Here is a 24,902-nt window from a genome sequence, read left to right as displayed (position 1 = left end):
CTCAGATCTGATACACAGTGTCCACTGTCCACAATGTTTAAGTCAAAAGTGTATCCAATCATATCAAATGAGGAGAGGGAAATAGGAAATACATGATATGCACATGCCCTGACACATTCCTGCAGTGCAACAAGGTTGTTTGGTGGGTAGAGTTGTGCAGGGTAAGTGTTACAAAATCATTTCTTGACCACATGAATACACAATGTGTATGCAAGGCAACACAACAAGGAAGACTGCAATAGTGGACAGTATGAAACCCAGATGGCAGGATCCTCACAAATTTATGGCCAAACACACATCACCAGCACAGGAGCAGTGGGCTTAATTCTGACCACAGGGAATCCATGCACCCTGGGGATTAGGTGGAATATGAACAGTAATGCTGTCAACATGTTAAAACACTATCACTATAGGGATCATGAAAACCAATGCAAATCACATTGGCAGATGTGGATCTGACCTGTTATCATATGTCCAGGAATATGTGCCCAGTGACCTGTTTAACTGTGTCGCAATATGTGCCACAAGGCAAAAAGCCTGCCTTGTGACACAGTGGTTGTATTAGGAATGCAGAGATACTGCCATTTGAAAGACAACTACAGTTCATCTTGGCCACCATACCTCAGGGTAACTGACATCCTACACGCCATAGCACGTTTTGTAGTCAATGAGATTACCATGTGACATTATTAAAATTTCTCTTTCTCATGGCACAGGATGTACCTACACCCTCTGAGCAGCTGCCATCTGTGATGACGATCTGGCTGAGGAGGACAGCCTGCCAACTCTTGACCAAGACTCCTTTTGGCAAATCCTGGCCTGCTTTGACACACCATATCCAGATGCTGGAAGGGCCAACAGCATTGTGGGCTCTCCAGAGGATCCATCCAACAGACACCACCTGCCAGCACACACCCAGCCCTGGACTCTGAGGACCCCTAAGTAAAATGTCAACTTTGTGCTGTAGGAATCCAGTGGGAGATACTAGATATGGTGTGGGTGGGGATGGAGACCATGACAGGCACCCTAGAGGCAGTCTGTAGATGCCTCAGTCTCAAAAAGGATACCTCGGGCACTATACGAGGTACCTACCCTCTGCTCGGTGGACTCCAACAGTCCCTAGCTGACATCGCTGGTGTCATGAAGCAGAGGCATGAACAACTGCCCAGCCAAAGTGGCACCAGCAGAGTTGCCAAACAGCTGAGGGCAATTTACAACATCCCCGGAGGAGTGAAAGCAGGACACATACATCACCACAATGGATCCTTACCAGCACAACCTTGGGGCTATGCTGTCAACAGGCCCTTCTCAGTGTTGGCACAGAGAAATGCTGCTGTGGACTGGAGATCCACATCTTTAGCCCCTGATGTGTGTGTGCCCCAGTCACCTCCAGCACCTACATCACCCTCTCGTGGGAAGCACCATGATTATGCCCCCAAACAGCCTCTCAGACTTGTAGAGATAATTACACGTGAGTGGGTTCACCTGTAAGATGCATTGGGCCTCATTTACAAGAGGTCTGTGCTGCTGGAGCATCGATTTTATTAAACGCTCCGGTGTCTCAGCCCTCTCAATCATTTCTGCGGCAATGAAAAGCCACCCTGCGTGGCTTGGCATGGCTTCAGAGATATGGAGTAAGGCAAGGCAGCACAAAGCAATGCGTAGCCTTAGTTTACTTCAAGGAGTCATTCCATGTGCGTTGCAGTGGCTTTTCCAAAGAAACACCCATGGGTCTTGACACATTCCCAGATTCACAGGAATTTGTAAACCTGGGAAGGTGGCATAACTGTGTGACTCCCCAGGGGAGGCGTAACAAAGGGAAGCCTGTTTATTTCTAATTTTGTTTTTCAGATTTGTATGTGTGTTTCACTCCACAGCACACATAGAAAAAGGAAAACGCCGCCTTGATTGTTTTGTGCAGGAAGGTGTCCCTTCCTGCTTAAAAGCAATCATGCCAACAACTCAGACACCCTTACACCATGGTGCAAGGGTGCCTGCGTTTGCAAAAGACACCAATTTGTGCACCTGTACAGGCAGAAAGGACAAGAATGCCCCATATGTCATTAATACAATCCAGTCCTGCCCTTTTCTTTTGACACAGGACAGCGCAGGAAGAAGCCTTGCTGAACTCCCATGACCAAAAATTGGGAAATGTGGCCCACAGAATTTGTCACACACATTTGTGTGTCAGTAATGACACTACACTACCTGCACAGTGCTGATGGAGCAAGAAGCACCTCTAGGGCTGGCATGCATTACTAGATCTGTGTGGGCTAATGCCAGAGCAGTGTTAAAATACCTCTCTGGCATGCTTCTTCTTATCAGCATAGTTTGGCAGAGGCATCTCATTTTGACCCTAAAACATATGTGACCCGCAGAGTCAGCTATGAACAAGCATATGTGCACTTACCAATAACTACATCCACTTCCACTCCAGGATGATCAGTCCAGCGATGCTTGAGTTGATGCATTGTGCGTTTGACCATGAAGGCGCTGAAACTCCTGCTCCGTCATGTCCCTCCTGGAAAAGAAAAGTACCCCAAATAAAAATAAACTATCTAAGTATTCCAAACTACCCCTAACAATAAAAACCCAAAATATAGACATCTGACAATACACTGGACTAGACAATACAAATAACAATTACAGTATACAAAAAAAACATAGGCCACAACAGGGACAGCACAGACCAAAATACAGCTACACACTCTCCAGCAGCCAGCAGCCACAAGACACAACCTCCAGCAAGCACAGACAAAAAAAGTTATTAGGAAAATGAAAGTAACTTCACACTTCCTGGTTTGTAGCATGGCAGAGCTTTCCTGGGCGGATGTGTCACGTTTTCACCAAATGCTTTGTTTTTTTTTTACACTTCCTTGGAAAAATAGGCAACACGTGGTTTTCCAAAATGCATGACAATGCAGAATGCTGTATTTTTGGCGCATCCACGTGGATGCGTGACATCAGGCATTATGCTAATGTTTCTTTTTTAAATGATGCAATGGGCCAAATGTGTATTTTACAGTGTAATGTGTTGTGCAATGCATATAAACAATTACAGGGATCACTGTATTGCCTGTGAATATTTGTGGTGACATGATTTATATATTTGAATGTGTAGCATGTGTATCATGACATTGCACATATGTGTGACTTCTTGTATTACAGGGGCCCTATTGCTCATAGGGCATACTTCCTCTGTTTGCACAACTTACAAAGGTGTGCCGTGCGGAAACTGAGGAAGTACACCCTATTACATTGAATACGCTTCCCCCCAGGGCTGGTGCAAACTGGGGGCAGTGCATTCAAATGTAAAATGGAGCAGCTATTGTCAATCTCTGTGTTGCGCAGTGCAGACAGCAACCTGTCTGGAATTTCATGGGCTATTACAGATCCCTTGCAGGTGAGTTCAGTGGGTGACTGCACACACCTGCAAGGGGTGTCTGGTGGGGCCATAGCACCTCCTCTCCTCCCTCCAGAAGTCTGCCACCAGGGGGCACACTCTCAGTGTGCCTCCTGACATCACATTTGCCTTTGCGCCCACATCTTTAATATGGCGCAGACGCAGAGGCAAAGGAATTTCCTCACTTACATGGTGCCACGTCCCCCTGCAAAATAGGGAGCACCCTCTGGTGATAGCACAGGAACTATAAGTGGCACAGTGATACTGCTTTTTCATGAGGGGCCGCACAAGCGTCTGCAGCCGTTTCTGCCATTCCAAAGTGCCCCGGGCCACAATGTGGGTGCAAATGCCCGTCGTGCCCCTGCAGGACTTCTATAATACAGCCCCTGCTGTGAATACTGGGGCACGCAAAGTAGCATTTTCAAATTGGCTAGGATTTGAACGAGCCTATTGACTAATCATGGACATAATGCAGAGCAGCAAGCCAAGTGATGTGCTGCGTTGCGCGAAATGGAGAGGGCAGAATTGGCCCATATATATGATGATTTGGAGCATTTCGTCTCTCTTCTTGCCTTGATGCACTTCAGGCAGCCTAGCACCAAAACAGGCGCCCTCGTACCATGGTGCCCGGGTGCTGTCATTGCAAGAAGAATCGTTTCAGTGCAGGATGGGATACATTCCTGCACAATAGCAAGCTCTCAAGGCATTTCCCTCTTTTTATGTGCACTATAGAATGCAGCACACATAGCTAGATTAAATGACAAGGTCACAAACATTTCTGTCATCGTTATGCGATCCTCTGTGATGCGTGGAGAAATAATACAATCATTGGGGTACAAACCTTTGAAAATCTGGGACTGCATGAAATCCAGGGGTAGTTGCATGGGAATAACCATGTTCCCCCCATGGAATGCCTTCCACAATTAAATGTTACACAATGCAGTACAAGCCGCTGACTTGTATTACCTTATTTCCTAGCCCACACCACGTAGCGCTGATTGCCCCTTGTCTGGCTTTTAAATTCTTTACTGGCATTTTGTGTCATGGATGGACAACAACATTGATGTAAACATGACATGAAATGGTATGGAATATAGCCATGAGTGTTCAGGAGAGTTTCACATTGGAGGCCTCATATGCAAGGATCCTGCCCCAGAAGAGGGTCAATTTTTTCAAAGTTGGGGTGTGCAGGACTCTCACTCATACTGATGATGCAATGCAAAGCCCCCATACATGCCTTAGCACAACCTCATAATTATTGAGTAAGGCAGCGTAAAGCACTGCATTGCTTGACTCTTTATCAAGGAGGTTTTGCAGGTGTCTTGCAGTGGATGTTCACATGCAACACCCATGGAGTCTGACACCGACCTAGGTTATCAGACTCATGTAAACCTGGTGCAGACCAATAAATGTACACATTCCCAGAAGTAACACGGAGGAATTTTAAAACATCTCCTTTGCTTTCCATTTCCATGTGTATTGCATACTGCAGCACACTTAGAACATGCAAAAATAAATCCACAAACCCTGAGGGTAATCATAACCTCAATGAAAAATAGCTGCAGCTGGCCTTGTTTAACCTGGCGGACTCTGAAAGAATGACCAGAGAAAGGGGGAAGTCCAGATTGGCTGCCTAGCTGAATCTTGTAATGGACAGTCTGCCCATGAAGTACATATTCAGGCGAAAGGGCAGATCGGAGAAGAGCTTGCTGTGTCCCTACAGGCCTGGCACGATAAGGCACTTGCTGTATTTTCCGATGGGTTTTAATGTCACTCTTGATTTTATGCCTTGTCCTTGTGATGGGAAGTCTGGGCAAACAACAATGCACCTTACATTTTAATTTTTTTTGTAGATATTATTATATGTACTCTAGGTACTTGTTGATTCCCCTTGTAAAAAGGTGCAACATTAATACCCTCAGGGTAGCCCTTAACACTTTTTTTACAGCTCGGCGATGACAAGGTAGTTGCCCATGTAGGGGCTTTCTTCAGTGCAGCATTGCGAGCTCAGAGATCCATGAGCACTGATTAAGTCTGATGAAATTAGTACTGTATAGCTGTCTGTGTGGCCGTTTACAGCATTCAATTTCAGCTATCTGTTTTTATGATTATTCATAATCATAATTTGTATGTATTTTATTATGCATGTTTGTGCTTTTATGGATACTTTTGGTATTCAAATAAAGTTATTGAATCAAATCGAAGTCCACAGATGGTTTATGTGCAGGAGGGTGCAGAGAGAAATATATAGCAACTTGACATCAGATTGGATGAAGGTTTAGGCCTTTTATACAGCATCAGGTTTACATCCATAGTTTTACATGAGTCATTATGAATATCCATGGGTGTTGCCTGGCAAAACTCCCTACACCCATGGCACAGAGTAAACAAAGACAGTCTATTGAGGTGCCTTTATTTACTCCTTAGCTATGAGGCCAGGATAAGCCACACAGGGTAACTTCGCATGGCCTCATGGATATGGTTGAGAGGCTTGTGCCACCAGAGGTCCAGGAGTAGCGGGACACCAGCGGCAGCAGACCGTGGTGCATAGGCCCATATCTTTATACATTGCTATCGTAGGATGTCTTGTAGATGCATTACACACTCAAAGAGTGACATATACTGGCTGGTGTATGTGGCATTCAGGTGACAGGTTGACTGTCTAGATTTACAATGGATGTGTCTAGGCATACATGACACATTGATATGTGCATACGAACAGTTACCACAGAGTCATTACCAATGACCACCATATCATGCTGTGTTACACAAACATCTGCTTTGTGGACTTGGGTCTGGAAGGATATATGAGACATGTGCACAGTGCCAATGCACATTAGTGTTTGCCTCAAATCTGTGTCTATTTTATGGTGATCACAAGGCCAGCTTGTGTAGCCAAAACGTGTCTGATTTATTCCAAGGAGTTATATGTTTGCTATTGGTATGCATCACAGTATGTTTCTATATTGCAGGGTTACTTGAACTTACGATGTGGGTATGCATTCGCACAAGATGGTCAACTGGGCATTTATTGACACAATTTGCCAATATGACTTGGAATGCATCAGTGCATGGTAACTTGGCTGGATTCACCTTTCATTGAGTCATTGCTTCTGGTCAAATGTTTCATATACTGACTGTGTTGTGTTTTTATAATCACACAAAAATGTAGTCGTATGATTGAACACATTGTTTGTATCTGAGTGCAACGCACCAAGATGGTAAGATACACCTCTGCTTCTTCAAGTTGCATCTTTGTCTAGTGGGGCAGGTGTGGCATTATTGGTACTAGGTAGCGAATCTTAGACTGGCACAGTTGAGTATTTTGTATTTATATGTGTCACAGTTGATTTAATATGTGCTTACAGACATTGATGTAGCATATGTAGACTGTTGGGGTTAGACTGTGTTCCCATGCATAAACTATGTGCCTCGGTTCACAGTCAACAGAATATGAGTTAACTCTACTATCCTCCACAAGTATGAGGCTGTACAAAGGGCTAGCTGTACAACATACACACACAGTTATTGCACACTATTTTCTTTTGCACACCATTTTGACTGTGTTTGGATGGCTGACGGTCATTACACTGCAACAGAACCCATTATCATAACCTATTCAAACTGTACCAAACTGCAATCTTTGTTAGGTGTCTGTCTTCTCAATGGACCTACATTTGGCACAGGTTATTGCCTTGCACACATTGTTGGATTTACAAGATGTTGTGCATCGCTGTTTGTTGCTACATACCTTTGTTGTATGCCAATTACTAGCATGTGTGATGCGAGTGTTTTGAAGTTTACATGAAGTAAGATTGCTTACACAATGATAGTGTTCATAAATTAATTGCCATTTTATTACACTTTTTTCATGTAGTCCATTTATTTGTTACCCCTTGATGTGACTCAGGCATCAGCAAAAACATTCCGCACAATTTGGTCTCTCCGCCATGCCCCAGCAATTGAAGGTACATTTTGGTGTTGCTCCTTATCTTCCCCATCATCATCCTTCGGATCTTCATAATTCTCATTTCCCTCGTCCCATGGGACATTGATCAACACACATATGTTATGCAAAATACAGCACACTAGTATGATCTTTCACATCACAGGGGAGGAGTAGAGCACTTTTTCCCCAGACATGTCAAGACAGCGAAAGCGGGACTTAAGGACCCCAGAAGTCCTCTCCACTATGGACCAGATCCTGCTGAGTGCATGATTGTAGCTCTGCTGGGCTTCTGTCTGCGGATTTGCATATGGAGTCATGACCCATGGCTGCAGACCATATCCTTGGTCATCTGAAAAGACAGGAGGGGGAACAATCAGTCAATGGTCATGATAGTTAATGTGCCCACATTCATGTATATTCTGGTATGTGTCCTGAATGACTCATACACTTTTCTACCAGTATGGGACATGTACGGACATTGTTTGGCATACACGCACTTTACTACACATAGAAGTATACTGACCTGTGTGGAAAACTTATTATTTCTAATCCTTGGAGTAGGAAAGTACCCTCTTTTTGCCATGTTTACCCCCACTTTTTGCCTGCTGTCAGTGTGTTTTGATTGCTTTCAATGGGATCCTGCTAACCTGGGCCCCAGTGACTGTGCTCTCTCCCTCTAAATTTGATTGCTTAGGACTTTGCAAACCATCACAATTGGCATACTGGTGCCCCATATAAGTCCCTAGTATATGGTATTTAGGTACCCAGGACATTGGGGCACCAGGAATTCCCCATGGGCTGCAGCATGTAGTGTGCCACCCATGGGAGCTCATGCAAAATGTGTCTGCAGGCCTGCCATCGCAGCCTGCTTGAAAAGGTGCGTGCACCCTTTCACTACAGGTCACTGCACCAGGTCACCCCTATAGTAGGCCCTCCTAGCCCAGAGGGCAGGGTGCAGATACCTGTGCATGAGGGCACCCCTGAATGAGCAGAGGTGCCCCTACGAACTCCAACTCTATTACATTGGACTTCGTAAGTGCGGGGAAGCCATTTTACCTGTATACTATACACAGGTCAAACTACCTGTGTCCAGCTACATAATGGAAACTCCAAACCTGGGCATGTTTGGTATCAAACATATCAGAATCATACCCCAATACTGTTGTCAGTAAAGGAAAGGGGAGTGACCACTCACTTGTCCATCACCACCCTAGGGCTGGTGCCCAGAGCTCCTCCAAGTGGCCACTTGATTCTGCCATCTTGAATCCAAGGTGGGCAGAGTCCCCTGGGAGCATATGAGTGGCCAGGTCAGGTAGGTGACATCACAGCCCCTCTTGATAGGTGGTAACCCTGCTAGGTGACCAAACCCCCATTCCTGGGCTATTTAGGGTCTCCCTCTTGGGTGGGTCCTCAGATTCGACATGCAAAATTCCAGCAGGACTCCTCTGCATCATTTACTTCATCTTCTGGCCACTGGGACTGCAACTGGACCCTCCTGGAACCGCCAATCTGCAACTTCAGTGACTCCGCTCTGAAACATTGCTTCTCTGGCTCCTTGCAGCAACTGCAACATTTCCACGGCTGTGCATCCTCTGAGGATGGTGAGTCTTCAGTCTGCACAAGAAGTAAGAAGGAATCTCCCTTGGACTGAAGGAGTCACTCCCCTGCATCTGCAGGCACCAACTGCAACAATGACTGGCTGCATGGATCTGCTCTCCTCTGGAACGGTGCAGATCCTGCATCACAGGTGGTGGTCTGGAGTGGTCCCCTTGGTCTTCTCTATCAGCTGTCCAACTTGGGAGACGGTAAGCTCTTGCCCTTCCTTGCAGGACATTACCCCTATGCACTGTGACTCTTGCATCTACCAAGGCTTGTTTGTTCCTCCTCCAAGGGATCTTCAGGCTCCATGTAGCTCCAGCCCCCAGCACTCTTTCCTTCAAAGCACAGTCTCCTGCCTGCTGCTCCAGCGACGTGGGACTCCTCTTCAGGTGTGCTGAGTGGGCCTCACTCCGACTCCTGTGCCTGCTGCCAGTGGGTAGCCTGTGGGGGCTGACTCCTATTCTTGTGACTCTCCCAGGTGCTGAGGGTGACTCCAGACTCTCCTCCTTGGGTCGAGTCCCCTGGACCTTGCTGGTCCTCTTCTGCCTTGCAAACCTTCTTCTCCATCTCTTGCATTTGCCAAGCTTGTTGGTGGTTTTCCGATGAGGGACATCACTTGCATCACTTCTGGGACTCCTCTTCAGCTCCTTGGCTGCACTGCTGACCTTCTTTGTCCACCGTCAACCAGGTCCTGCATCCACAGAAGGGTGGGTAGTGGCTCCTGCCACAATCGCACACTCCAACTCAAACTAGACTTGGTTCCCTTCCTTTGCAGGTCCTCTTCCCTTTGGGGTCTTCCAGTCTTGGTTGGGTCTTCGAACATCCTTTTCCAAAGTCCTTATGTTGGTTTTAGGGAAATCCAGGTACTTCTCTCTACTCTCCTAGTCGCTGGGGGTCACTCTGGTTCTCACCTCTTGGGGTTCCTAGCTTCTCTAGCTCCCTTCTACTGATTCTGCTTCTTGGGTGGGGGACTGCCTTTTACATTTCACTTTTTAGGGTCGAGCCTGCATTGCATGCGCTCGCGCATGCATTTAGCAGGGAGACTCTTTTGTATTTAGAAAAGGGCTCGGAGCCCTGTCAACTTCACGTCAGTGTTTTTTATTGGTTGGTGGGCTTCCCTAATAAAATCTGCTTGCTTTCATTAGTCGAAGGCACGCATATGTCATGCCTTTTCCGGTGGCTAGCCCTCCTCGAGCGCAGCGACCAAGTACAGAAAACATGCGAGGCTCGCTGTTTTCCATCGGGCTCGTGGACTTTTTTTTCTCTAATTTACGAGCCTTTTCTCGCTTGGCAGAAGTCGAGCGCTTTACATAGTTAATTTCACTTTTTCGGGTTATGTACATAAATGCACTTTTGCCCGAGAGGTGAAAAGTCGGGTTAGGAGTTTATCACGCGATCAGCTATAACATGAGCAAACGCGAGACCCGATGCATTGTAAATGCTTGTTTAGTATATAGTTTGGCCCTCCCTGGGCCCTCACTATTTGCTATTGCTCTTACCAATGCCTATTGCTTTCTATGCTATTTACTGATTGCTAATGTATATATAATTAGTGTGTTTACTTACCTCCTTACTGCCTATTAGTATTCTAGTATTTGTGTTACCATAATAAAGTACCTGTATTTTTGTAACACTGTGTGGTTCTTTCATCTGTGATAGTGCCGTGTGACTATACTGGTATTGCACAAGCTTTTCATGTCTCCTGGATAAGTCTTGGCTGCTCATCCACAGCTACCTCTAGAGAGCCCTGGCTTCTTAGACACTGCCTGGACCTGGTATAAGGTGATGACACCATAGGTATTCACCACACACCAGGCCAGCTTCCTACACTTGGTAGTGCCAATACCATGAGCGTAGTGAATCTTTCCTAGTATGAAGAGTCACATAGCCACTGCGTTGAAAGTGCACAAAGGAAGAGATCTGTGGGAATTTTGTGCTGTACAGTGCAATAGGCAAGCTATCAGAACTGCACTACCTCACTGTCTGAGGCCCTTATAGGACACATTTATCAACATGATGCAGTGTCCTGGGTTTGCAGCATGCACTGACAATGGGCAGCACTGCACCAAGACAGGCATATTATATGAATGGTGAATGTGTGGCTGCCTGTCCTATGAGCTGTACTTTGTGCATGAGGGTCTACCTCGCTGCACAGAATAAACCCTTGGAGGACTGATAGAGTAGGATGGTGGTACAAAATGGAGTGCACATAGTATGGCAGGTGTGTATATATGATGACTAATGTATTTTTCCATGGTACACATGCCTCAGGAAGGGATAAATATTTGATACTTTCTCAGTTTCACAGGTATTGGATAAATGGCATACCTCATGACCATGGAAGTTACCTGTGGACACACAGACATTATAAATAGAGGCCCTTCCTTCAGTACGGTATTGTGACACAGCATTTCACATAGTGTTGCATTGCTGAGAATCCTTCCTCCAATTCCAAACAAACACCTGGCCTCATTTATGGGTTTTGCCACAGGGGAGCACATGGAGTCACTTAGTTGCACTGTTCTGTGTCAAAAAGAAAACACAGAAATGTGCCATATTAATGAAACACGGTGCATTGGTGTTCCTTCTGCATGTGGAAGTTCACAGAATGTTGACTAGCGCCAACACACACCCTTGCACCATGGTACAGGTGTGTCTGCAATGTGGGCTCAATTGTTTTTATGCAGTAAGGGACACCTTCCTGCACAAAAATGAACAATGGAAGCATTTTCCTCTTTGTATGTGTGCTGCATAATGCAGCACACATAGAAGAAGTAAATAACAAGGAAAAATAAAGATATTTCTCCTTGTTTCGCCTCCCCTGGGGAAGCCACATTTTTGACACATTTCCAGCCTTACCAATCCTTGTAAATCTGGGAATGTGTCAAAACCCATTTGTGTTGTGTGGGAAAACCCAATGCAAGGGCCATGGAACACATCCTTGATGTAAAGTAAGGCAATGTGGCACTTTGCACTGCCTTGCCTCACTCCATATATATGAGGCCATGCAAGGGCATGCAGGTTAACTTTGGGTTGCCTCATAGACATGATTGTGAGACCTCGTCCACCAGAGCATGAGGGAAATAGACACTCCAGCAGCACAGGTCTCTTGTACATGCGGCCCATAGTGTCTTAGCAGGTCTCAAGATATGTGACTTGGAGGGTTGTACTGCACATGTGCCAGGTGGTATGGTGTAAGTATGAGGCCCACACCTGCTATGTATGCACTGTCTCATTCACCCAACACAAACATGGCTTTTCTTCCAAAATATGTTCCTGTCATGAGGTTGGTAATATGCTTCAGATTTACTTACCAACCAGTAGGCCATTCCCTTATCTCCCATTCTGGAAGCGCTCATTTATGATGGAATGTCTGAAGATGTATGCATCATGAGCACTCCTGGGTACTTTGCCACCACACTGCTGAACATCTCTAGATGGTCTACTATTCCCTGCACATTGAATGAATATGTGTGCTTCTGATGTGGTACAGGTGGGATGTAGCAGAGGGAGGAGCCAGTTGCACAAGACTGCTGTCCATTGCCCCCAACACATGAATAAATCCAGCAATGGTGTAGAAGCCCTGCTTGTTTCCAAGTTCTTTCTGCTGTATATTGGGAAACATGATGGGGTGTGAGGCGTATGATGGCATCAAGGATGGAGGGTAGGAATGCAGAGGATAGCTGAGATATTCCTGCCAGATGCCAACATGTGGAGTAGCCTGGCTTTTAGACACTGACTACACTACACTAATAAGGGATACCGGGACCTGGTATAAGGTGTAAGTATAAGTACCTTAGGTACACACCACACACCAGGCCAGCTTCCGACACTCTTCTGAGAACAAAAAAACAGAAACTTTCTTGTGCCCCACTTTTTACCCATTTATCCCAAAACTAAAAATGTAGCTATATTTTACCTATTTTCTTGGCCCCCTCTACGTGATTCTACAGTCCAGGGTACTTTTGGAATTCCAATGATTTTGGAAAAAGGGCACAAATTTGACAAGGATACCTTATGTGAAAAAAAAGTTATGGAGGTGTAATCATGAGCAAACAAGACTTTGCAATGCAAAAGGTTTTTCATTTTCTTCGGTTAGAGCTATTGGCATTGCAAATTCAGAACTGGACTTTTCTTGCTACATAAATTGTCAACCCTGTCTCATAATTTCATCTTTTACTGCCCTGTTTTGGTGGTTACTGGCGGCTATTAACATCAGAAATGACAAGCTCTTGAGGAAAGACGAGACAATGACTTCACTGCCTTAGTTGTGTACACATCTGAACAGAAATTGGAAAAAAAAGGCTGCAAAAGTATTTTATTTTTATTTTAACATTCATTTTATTTAAATGAAACGTTTTGCAACCATTCTTGCCTCGCATTTCAACCAGCATAGCTCTGCATCACTGGAATAAAGCCGAAACAAATGTCAGTGACATGAGAGGAAATGGGAGGAACGGAATGCTGCAATAAAACGCAGGCAGCTACCAGCCTAAGACACCCACAGTGAAAGGAGAGAACCAAAGAAATAACAAAAATAGTCCGTAGCAGCAACAGATAAAGAAACCAAAGTGGAATAATACAGTAGTTGGTCACTGCTCTGAAGCAGAAATAGGAGGGAGAATAAGGCAGAATTGACCATTAGCAAGCAAGAATTTTTAAAGGACACTGCAACCAACAAATGAAATTTTTTAAGCCATAAGAAGTATACTAAAAGTATACATGAGGTCGAACACTTAAGCTCCACCTAAAAAGTACTTGAAAAAAAAGGTCCACCCGCAGAAACACTGCTGCTAAAGCTGTCATTGTGAAAACTGAACAAATCACCATTTTGGCTAGTACCTTCTGTCACTGGCCTTTAAGAATTCTAAAATGTGCCATGATAATGCACTGTTGACATGTTTTTATTCTCCAAACTCAGTGCTTTAAATGGGCCGGTACTGTCCCGTACTGAGTACCGACACTTTTTAATTTTGAGAGGGAAAGTACCTCTCAAGAAAAACGTAATACTTTTCATTGGAGAGTACCAGCACTTCTCAGAAACAAGGAGGTACTCTGATACAAGGTACCTGCACTTCTATTTTTCCATTTCAAGCACTGTCCAAACCCATTCATATTTCACTAGGAAAATACGGCAAAACCTGTGAAGGTAAAATGGCCTTCCTCGAAAAATACGAAAATTGATGCAGAAACACCAAATACTGACGTTATTTTACATTTCTCAGGGGCATGCTTGTGGGCAATACTACACCCGAAACTAGCTGTATCCCATGGTTCTGAGATTTCTGGATGAGGCACCACCTCTCAGGCTTTCCTGAGAATCTGATAACTGATCTATACATTTGTAGTTGAAGTATGTTTCAGAAGGTAAAAAGGCAGAAAGAGCCCCAGAGAGGTGAGAAGTGGCCAAAAGCCAGATTTACCTGCCATCATTGCTTCCTCTGCATGTTCCCTGACTGCACTCACAGGCCTCATGGAGCTGACCCTAGCGGTGCTGTGACTGAGATCCAATCCCATCTTCCTTAATTCCAAATAACATTGATATAAATAGCACTTATGAACCCTAGGCCACGTGCATTTGCACAGGGGCATGAAAACATCTTCGCTCCTCCAGCCAGCAGCTCCCCAGAACCGATCACAGGGCTACAAGTGCTGTGGTTTGTTGTTAATGGAAACACACCCCTCTGATGCATTGTTTCAGAACCCCTCAGATCTTCACTCATTGCAGTCTTCACGATCTTATTGTGTAAGGTGTGGTCCTATCATTATTTCCAAAAGTGATTTATTGCAATACTTTTCTCATCTTAGACCATCATAATTAAACATATCCTTGTATCTGCCTTAATTTGTGTTTCATATGCTTAGGGGTACCCCATATAAATTCCACTTAGATACCTATTTTGAATAAACGTGCACTGATGTAGGAGATTCCGCTTTCTCTGAGGACAGATGTTCCCCGTTTCTTTTTCTCGCATCATTTCTTGTACTTGGAAAACGCCATAATGTTGAATCATAAAATAAGCAAACACATCAACAGTAAGATCCTTAGTTGCGCAGAAACCGGTTTTGACGAAGCAGGGGAGGGAGGTGAGGGACTCCTTGAAGTATATTTGTGCTTTAAAGGGGAAGAAAAGATCCTTACTATATGCGATGTTGTGCTGTGATGAGCACGCTCAGGCAGTGCTTAATTTGTAAAGAAAAAGGTGCCGGTGCCCATAGCCCTCCTCTTAAACACGCGGCTACTGCAATTAAATGTGCAAACATGGAATACTGAGCAGCGTAATCATGAAGCCATCTCGGGCCTCTTCAATCCATTTACAGCCACTCCCTGCCCCTTCAGCTCACTCCTGCAGCTTTCTGCTTTCTACCATTGTGACGCTTTCTCGTTTTTCTCCTCCTCCGTCTTTCCCATATGTCTCTTTTGCTCGCCCTCAAAAATAAGTGGCGACCCTCACAAATATGTGCCGGTGCTCCACACCGGAAACAGCAAGAACAAATTAAGCACTGTGCTCAGGTTGGATTTGTGAGCGCCATGTGGTGGGAGAACAGATTAGACATGTCGCTCCTGTCTCCAAGCTATGATGTTACAATAAAAATGAGATTTCACAACCGTATGTAGTTGAGGAATCCGAAGTATATTTTAAACAAGTCAATTCAAAGCGCCACGCCGCCATAAGCGTAAGAGTTTTTGGCTCCCTGCCCAAATGAATGTCTACAAAGGATCGCAGCTGGGATGAAAGGGAAACCAGAGGAGGGGACATCACACGCTGTAACAGGAAGAAGCATGAGGTAGTGTGATGGCCAACACAAATGTTCACTTGTGAAATCGCCTGGGGAGGGAGCTCAGCACACAAAGGAGGGACATTTCACAAAATGCACCAATAAAAATGAAGCATTTAAGACAAGCACACCAAAGAATGAATAGCAACAGTGGGCGTGGTTAATAGCCCACAGAGAGATTACAACAGGCCTGAATGCTTCCTGTCTCGACCCTAAAAAGTGGGCTCAGCTCTAGCGGTGGAAAAGCCTCAGCTGCTAAGGGGTTAAACAAAAACTCTGGGGAAGGATGGTCATGGTCCCAGGTACTCCCCTGTTACTGTCTCCTGGGAAAGTGTTCTCTACCATGATCTTCAAACCTCAAGGTTAGGTGGAAAACTCATCTCCCTTTCTAATTTATCAAACAAGGTTTCTAAACTATGCTCACAGGTTCCAAAACACTGCTTCCAGGGCACTGGATCTCAGTGCCCCTTACAATGCGCATTTATTGATCTTAAATGTGCTTTCGACACCACAGACGAATCAAGCTTTTCCCTAAAGATGCGGAAGCTAAAATGTTGTTACAGAGGCTTTCAGTGTGAAGTCACTGGTGTATGAAAATAACTGAAATAAAAACACAAGGGGCAGCCTGGTATTCTAAAGAACCTGGGCACTTCCGGCGACATAAACCCTGTGGTTCCTTTGGAGCCATTCAAATACGATTAAAGTTGTCTGTCAGTGTTTCACCCAAGGACATTCACATCCTCAAAAGACAACACAGCGAGTCTAAGCCACCAGACTCGAAATGTGCATGTAAAAAGTGCAAAGTACAGTGTAATAGAGAAGGAAAGATTATAGTAATTAGAAAAATGAATTTATTGCATGGTGCTACATACAGATCATGAGCAGTGCATATGATTAGGGACTAAGGAGCAAAGAGTTAAAAATAAAAGACACAATCATGAAGTTATTGCTGTCCAGGAGAACATTAGAGCAGTGCGTGATGGTCCTCAGTGCTCCTAAACCATACTAAATCAACGGTCTATCTCGAGCACATCTCTTCCTAGCCCCCTCCTCAGTCCATGAATCCCTCCATCTCTAGGACTGAATTCCTCAGATTCCCTGAGACACTGCCTACATGGGTTTTCAGGTTTCATCGTTGCCCATTTGTCTAGTTTCCTTCCCCTTTGTCAGCACACTGAATTTACTTCTCTTCTGGATAATGTTAGTCTGCGATGCCCACAGAGCACTCATGTTTCCCAAATAAATCCTTCTGCAAGTAGCTTATCCAGTCCATGATTTTGCTTTACATTCTGGCATTGACTGAACAATTGGATACACAGGACTACAAGTACTAGAATGCAAAGCGAAGACCACCTACCGGGTGGGCTACTCCCACGTGGATATGAGCTGCCTGAGAGCTCTGGTACCCAAGCATACTATTTTGTGTGTGTGTTATATATCTGTTTTCTATTATTGTGTATATGTTTGGTGCATCTGTCTATTTTATACACAGAGCCACTGGAATTGTGCAGCAGGGGAGTGCCAAATTATGCTGTTAGGTTTATTAAATTATGGAGCAAGAAAAATCAAATTATGTGGCATGAACTGCCACTTTTTTAGAGTATTACTGCATTATGTTGTGATTGTTACACATGGTTATACCGCCTAGGCAAAGATTTCTCCTCATTAGTACCCGTTTAACAACCAAAGAAAGAAATAGGCAACCAAATTGACCAGTTTACCTTTGCAACAGGCCTTCCACTGTTTGGAACACATGGTGCTAAGTTTTTTGTAACTTTTGACTTAGAAAGTATTTGTTTTTGTTAAAATCTGCAGATTATGGAGTATGTGGCAAATGCAAAAAATCCATCATTATGCAAAAAAAGCTGTGGCCACTGAATCACATAATTCCAGTCCCCCTACTTATACCTGAATTTTGCTTTTATATCTATTTCTAATTGAACAGTGCTATGACAACATGAATTTCATCCGAAGATGAAACAAAAACTCCTGTAGTAGAATACTCAAGCAGGGTTTTCTCTTTAAAGATAAGCGAGATAGAGACAATCACCTCGGGTCCTATCATGATGGCTTGTTCTGGCTCAGCACAGAGCCGAGCTCCTGTCTTTTTGAGCCCGTGAAGTGAATTTGTTTAACCCAATATTTCTCTGAGTTATCAAATTATTTTAGACACAGATCAGAAACAGAAAGAGGCAAGCCTTGCTCATTGCACTCACTCACAAAGCGGATGTGAATTAGGGCCGGTTGTACGGCCCAGAGTTTGCGACTCTCAATTTGGGACTCATTTGCTCATTGCAAATTGCGAGTCGCCAAACCAGATGTACAACAATGTACCTCACATTGTTTGCGATTCCCAATGGGGTCGCAAATTACCTATTTCATTAATATTCATGAGGTAGGTCACAATTTGCAACCCCATTGGGACTGGCCGCACTTAAGAGGGATGATGGCCTTCTTGGGACTGCAGACCACCATGGCAGTGACTGCTTTTAAATAAAGCAGTTTTTTTTAGTGCAGCCCGTTTTTCGTGAAGGAAAACGGGATGTAGTTAAAAAACAAAGATGAAAAGTTTTCTTTTCATTTTTTCAGAGCAGGCAGTGGTCCCACGGACCACTGTCTCCTCCCAAAAAATATTTTTTCTTCCATTCACAAAGGGGAAGGGGTCTCGTGGCGACCCCTCCCCGTTTGCAAATGGGTTAGCACCAATTTGAAATTGATGCTAACTGCGATTATTTTGTGACCGCATTCACGGTCACAAAACGATCAGACATCGCACTGCGACTCACAATTAGGAAGGGAACGCCCCTTCATGATTGCAACTCACAAACCTTATTTGCAATTCGGGAAAGAGATTACCGAATATCAAAATTGGGTTTGTGCATTGCCAAATGCTTTATTCTTGTCACAAATAGCCAGATTCTGCAAATCGGGCCGTTTGCAACGAGGAAAAAGCTCCGAACATCTGGCCCCTAGTTCTTGCGAAGTTAGTTACTTCAGGTGTTGGGGTCCATCCACAGCATGCCCTCGCTGCTTCTTCTGTACATTCCCCAGCAGTGGTGTATCAAAAACTTAGGGGACCCCCTGCAAGACATGGCGATTAGCAGTGCTTTAAATGGAAATATAGAAGGGCAGGTACTCAATATTTACAGTCCCTGTTTGCTGCCGAAAAGTGCTGGTACTCTCCCATTAAATTCATTGCAGTAGTGCTGTAAAGTGCAGATACTCTCCCTTTCAAATTAGAGAAGCGCAGGTACTCAGTACGGGACAGTACCTGCCCATTTAGAGCACTGGCGAGTGGCCCCTCACAATACCATACCCTTGAGTTGTCTACCACCCTGTAAAAGTGCTTCCCTTCACCCACCTGTATGCACGCGGTATCAGCGGGTGATTCCATGATACATTTAGCGTAATAGAGAAACCACTTATGCAAGTCAGATCAGCATGCTCTGTTTCATTTTGTATTTATATTTATAATAATCGCAATAATCTTTATTTAGAAAATTGAAATGTAGTGACTTAAAGTATATGCCTCTCACTGACCCTTAAATAAGGGGGAATGTTTGTAAGGGATGTGCAGATGCAAATGAAACCTATCCTGGAAAAGTTGAGGACTAGAGGAGTCATTCATAGTTTGGCGGAGTAAGTCGCTCTAGCCTAAAGTGATGGTACAGCAAATTGGCTCGCCCCTTTCCCATTTAGTGTGTCATTCTGAGTTCCCTATCATACTACCTTGTAGTTCTGGTAATTCCACCTCCTGGAGATACCAGTGGTACCAGTACCCCTGGATGGTGGAGTCAATGGATACTGCGAGGGAGACCACTGAAGTACAAAGAGGCAGAAATACATTAGACGTACATCTGGGTTTGTTCGTTCTGTGTAGAGGACAAGCAGAGAACTGCTCCCTTGGAGCAGGGTTAGTCTTATTTCCATCTGGATGGTTCCTTTCAGTGCAGCGCTGCAATATCCCCTACATCCTTCAATGTACAGATTCAGATTTGGATTCTGCTGTTCTGTCCATCGCTGGCACACATGACGGCAAGACTCTTGCATATGATGGCAGGTACTTTGATGATGAGGATATGTTCAATGACACTGGAAGTGTGGTATGTCTCGTCATGTCACAGTATTTAACAGTAGTGTGAAGCTTCTTAGCACAGGGTTTTTAATGCTGGTTTGTTTCTGGGGCACAGTGCAAAACGTTTCTCCTTCTACCCAGTATTGTGGGCAATACTCTTATGTGATAGAATATTCGTATAAGCTTGGAAATACCTCAGAACTGTTTCAAATTTCTGTCAATTGTAGATAAAATGCTTGCAAAATGCAATATTGATACTTAAAAAAATATTGTGGTGCACTATCTTCCTTTGTGACTGCTCAGCCACCCCCTGCTGGAAAGGGCTGGTTCCCTCACTTTGGGACTTGAGCGCTGGATTCATACCCCTAGGTTTCGCTACAATGCCTTTGGCTTGTTTTATGTCCTTCCCACTTACCCATCCGTGACAGATCTTCCAAAAAAAGGGCCTGTTCTGCAGTTTTTTTGCTGGTTAAATGTGTTTTAACCAGTTGGAAAGGGTAAAGTCTGGAAGCAGCAAGAGCACTTGAGGAAGGCTGCCTGGGGAGATCTGTCTGAACCGTAAGTCCAGGTCACCTTGGACTTCCATCTGGTCCTAATGCTAACACAGGACTGATGGTGGAGAGAACATGTCTTTCTGTGGGAAGTGCCTCTCCTGGCGTCTCAGATGAAGATGATCATAGGTCAGCTCTGTGAAACTTTTCATTTTTCCAAGTTGTTTGTCATAAAGACTAACAATAATCTTAGTAAGGGGAGGATGGAAAAAATGAAGGGAATGGACTACAGCAATGAATCAAAATGATAGATTTTATTCATAAATAGGATATGTGAAATTCCATAGTAAATTCTTTTGAACAGCCTTGAATTCCCAAGCCTTATTTAACAATTTTTAATGAAAGTATGCTGGGAAATTACAGTTTACTCGCTTTGCATGCTCACAGTGTGCAATACATATAGGGTACTTGTCTAACCTGGCCTCCTCTGCAGGGTGACCCCAAACCTTTTGCCTTTACCCTCCACTTTTTGATGAATTCATTTCTGTTGGCCTTAGGACGTTGTTAAATTTACCACTGCTAACCAGTGCTAAAATGATTGTGCTCACTCCCCCTACAACTGATTGTCATATTAAATTTACAAATAAGTCCCTTACAGAGCAGTATACCAGATACCCAGGCCTGTAAATTAACTGCTACTTGTGGACCTGCACCACTGATTGTGCCACCCACTTAAGAAGCACTTTGGAACCTGCCCCAGGCCTGCCACTGAAGCCTGAAAACAGTTTTAAACTGCTATCTCGACTTGACATCAAAACACCCTTGCGAAGTCTAAGGTGAGTTCTTGATCTTTTGTCATGTAAGATGTTAGCACTGCATTCTTTCTGCATTTGAATTACTTGTTTGTGTGAGGGACCCGGGGCAAATATATATTCTTTATGTCCTGATGAAAGCCCAGGACCTTGTGTAGGCCAGTATTAAGTCTGAAACATGTTGACGATATAAGTGTGAGTCCTAGGACCATTAGTACCTAACTATCTCTCCCCTTTTGTATTTTTAATCATACCATTGAGGGCTGCTAATAAAGGAACACCCTGGACCCTCAATAGGTATTTTCAACTTTAGACCCCTGGCAGGTTCTTTCAAGTGGTCCCTAAAAATATGGTTGAGCCCACCTCAGATTTTAGAGGCCAAGGTGGGCACGATGATGAAGCATGCCATATTAGCAAGAATAGTGATTTTCCACCCAAATGGGATATTGCTCCTACATGTGTATCCCTCTAAAATTAGCCTGAAATCCTAAAAGCGTTTCCATACTTATTCACTGTTCATCGCTGTAAGGATGAGGACTGTACACCATTTGCAATTTAGCACCTAAATATGATACCATAATTCTGCCTCACTTTGCACAGAGGGCAATTAGGCAACTAAGGGCCAGATGTAGCAAGGTTGCAAGTTTGCAAATTGCGACTTGCAATTTGCGAGTCCGAGCGACTCGCAAATTGCAACTCGCAATTTGCAATGCAGAACGGTGTCTCAGACACCGTCTGCGAGTCGCTATGGGGTCGCAAAGACCCACATCATTAATATTCATGAGGTGGGTCGCAAATTGCGGCCCCGTAGCGACTATGGGCACTCACTGATATGGAGGCCTGCTGTAGTCAGCAGACCTCCATGTCCGTGACTGCTTTTAAATAAAGTAGTTTTTTTTTTTTTCAAGTGTAGCCCGTTTTCCTTAAAGGAAAACGAGCTGCACTTAAAAAAAAAAACGAAACCTTTTATTTCGGAATTTTTTCAGGGCAGGTAGTGGTCCCTTGCCCTGAAAAAATAATTTGGGGTCCAGTCACAAAGGGGAAGGGGTCCCATAGGGACCCCTTCCCGTTTGCGAGTGGGTTACCATCCACTTCAAGTGGATGGTAACTGCGACTCCGCAAATGGAGTTGCATACCACTCCGACTCGCAAATAGGAAGGGAACACCCCTTCCTATTTACGACTCTGAAATGCATTTTGCGAGTCGGTCCCGACTCGCAAAATGCATTTCTGCATAGCAAACTCAGGTTTGCGACTCCCAAACGGCGATTTTCGACATTTGCGACTCGCAAACCGTTTGCTACATCTGGCCCTAAATGTGATTTTGATCCAAAAAGTGATTTTGAACTTATTTGTGCTGTTAACATTTTCTGCATTCATGCCGATGTTGCCCTAAGGGTGATTTTGCACACCAGTTTGGTATCAACCATATGTGAAGACATATTGATGCACCGCTCCTAATGTGGCATCTTACTACGCCAGTTTCTCTCTGTATTGAGTAATCTTTCACTTAAACATGATATTAGACTCCTGCTGATGTTTACACATTAGTGATTTTATATCTAAACTTGTTTTGCCCTTGAACATGTCCAACACTGCTTTTGATAATGCGCCAAGGATGATTTTGCACCTAAATGTGTTTTTGTACCTAAAGCGTTGTTGCTCTAGGTGAGTCTCCATACCTTTTTGTGCTGTCAGCCAAATGTGGGAGCATACTGATGCATGCCTTTTACATCAAAAGTGACATGTTACTACCACATTTCTCTCCTTACTGAGTGGCAGGTAATCAATCAATCAATCAATCATAAGGTTTATAAATGCACTAATCACCCGTTAGGGTCTCAAGGCACTGGGGGGGGGAGCTACTGGTCGTATAGCCATGTCTTTAGGTGTTTCCTGAAAGTTAGGAGGTCTTTGGTCTGAAGAAGGTGGAGCGGTAGGGATTTCCAAGTCTTGGCGGCCAGGTGGGAGAAGGATCTTCCTCCGGCGGTGGTGCGGCGGATGCGGGGAACGGAGGCAAGGGCGAGGCTGGCGGAGCGAAGGTTGCGGATGGGGGTGTGGAAGGTGAGTCTTTCGTTGAAGTACGTTGGGCCTGTGTTGTGGAGGGCCTTGTGTGCGTGGATGAGGAGTTTGTAGGTGATCCTCTTTGGTATTGATAGCCAGTGTAAGTCTCTGAGGTGGAGGATGATGTGGTGGCGGCAAGGGACATCCAGAATGAGTCAGGCGGATGCATTCTAGATTCTTTGCAGCTTTGTTTAGAGTTTGGTTGTTGTACCTGCATATAGGGCATCTCCGTAGTCCAGTCGGCTGCTGACCAGGGCGCGGGTGACAGTTTTCCTGGTTTCGACGGGAATCCACTTGAAGATTTTCCAGAGCATGCAAAGGGTGTTGTCGCAAGAAGAGGAGATGGCGTTGACCTGCTGAGTCATGCTGAGTGTGGAATCCAGGATGAGTCCCAGGTGGTGTGCGTGGGTGGTGGGAGGTGGTGCGGATCCTAGGGAGGTGGGCCACCAGGAGTCGTTCCATGCTTAGGGGTTTGCTCCGAAGATGAGGATCTCTGTCTTGTCTGTGTTTAGTTTTCGGCGGCTTGCTTCCACCCAGCTGGCGATGGCTTGGAGTCCGTTGTGGAGGTTGTTTTTTGCAGCTGTAGGGTCTTTTGTGAGGGAGAGGATTAGCTGAGTGTCGTCTGCGTAGGAAATTATCGTGTGATGTTGGCGAGTGGGGCCATGTACACGTTGAAAAGCGTGGGGCTGAGAGATGAGCCTTGGGGGACGCCACAGATGATACTGGAGGCTTCTGATATGAATGGTGGAAGGCGGACTCTTTGGGTTCTGCCTGTAAGGAATGATGAGATCCAGTTGAGTGCTTTGTCGCAGATTCCGGCGTTATGGAGGCGTGTGCGGAGAGTGTGATGACAAACCATGTTGAAGGCTGCGGAGAGGTCCAGGAGGATGAGTGCTGCTGTTTCTCCTTCGTTGAGCATGGTCCTGATGTCGTCTGTGGCAGCGATGAGTGCGGTCTCGGTGCTGTGGTGTTTGCATGGATCTGTTTTGGAACTGGTCCCTACTGTATCTGTTCCTCAAGGACAATAGTCTGCAAGTTTTTCAAGTTATTCTAATAATATGACATAGTATAACACCTCAAATACTTTATTTCATCTTGGCCTTCGGGCAGATCTAGAAACCTTAGCCACAGACAGTGAATGAATGAATGAATGAAACTTAACTTATAAGGCACAACGGCTGCTCTGAAGAGTATTCAGGCTCAAGAGACTGATGAGGAGTGACATCCACTATGCCGGAGCTGCGAGCCAATCCTGACTGCGAGTTCTCTGAGAACTCCAATAAAGCGACCCCTTTTATTGGAACCCTGTTTCTCCTTTGTAAAAGTCCTTTTGTAATACGGATAAACCTTCCCTTTCTCTAATAGTGAACACCTCACTGTATTTTCACGGTTTTCTTTTGAATATTGATTTGCTGAAATTCCTTAATAGTTCTATTGTTCCTATCTAACAATGGTTTAGTGTCTGTTAGGTATTCCAGGGATAAGATATTTTTTTCTTCAAGTTGTGTTCTTACTTTTCATATGGGTTAAAGTCATTGCTATGCTGAACGCCATCCAGTTTCTACTACACTTTGTCAAAATACAAATAAAGTCACCAACAACCTTTGGATCATCTACAAAAATTGTCAGAATATTCTTCACCTGTAACCTACAGGGATAGTATTTGCCTGGAGGCAGTCTTTTAAAATGTTTGCATGTAATTCAGTACGGACTAAGAGGCTTATTTACAA

Source organism: Pleurodeles waltl, chromosome 1_1 (assembly GCF_031143425.1).
Source record: "Pleurodeles waltl isolate 20211129_DDA chromosome 1_1, aPleWal1.hap1.20221129, whole genome shotgun sequence".
NCBI classification, from domain to species: Eukaryota; Metazoa; Chordata; class Amphibia; order Caudata; family Salamandridae; genus Pleurodeles; species Pleurodeles waltl.
This window is presented reverse-complemented; position numbering follows the sequence as displayed.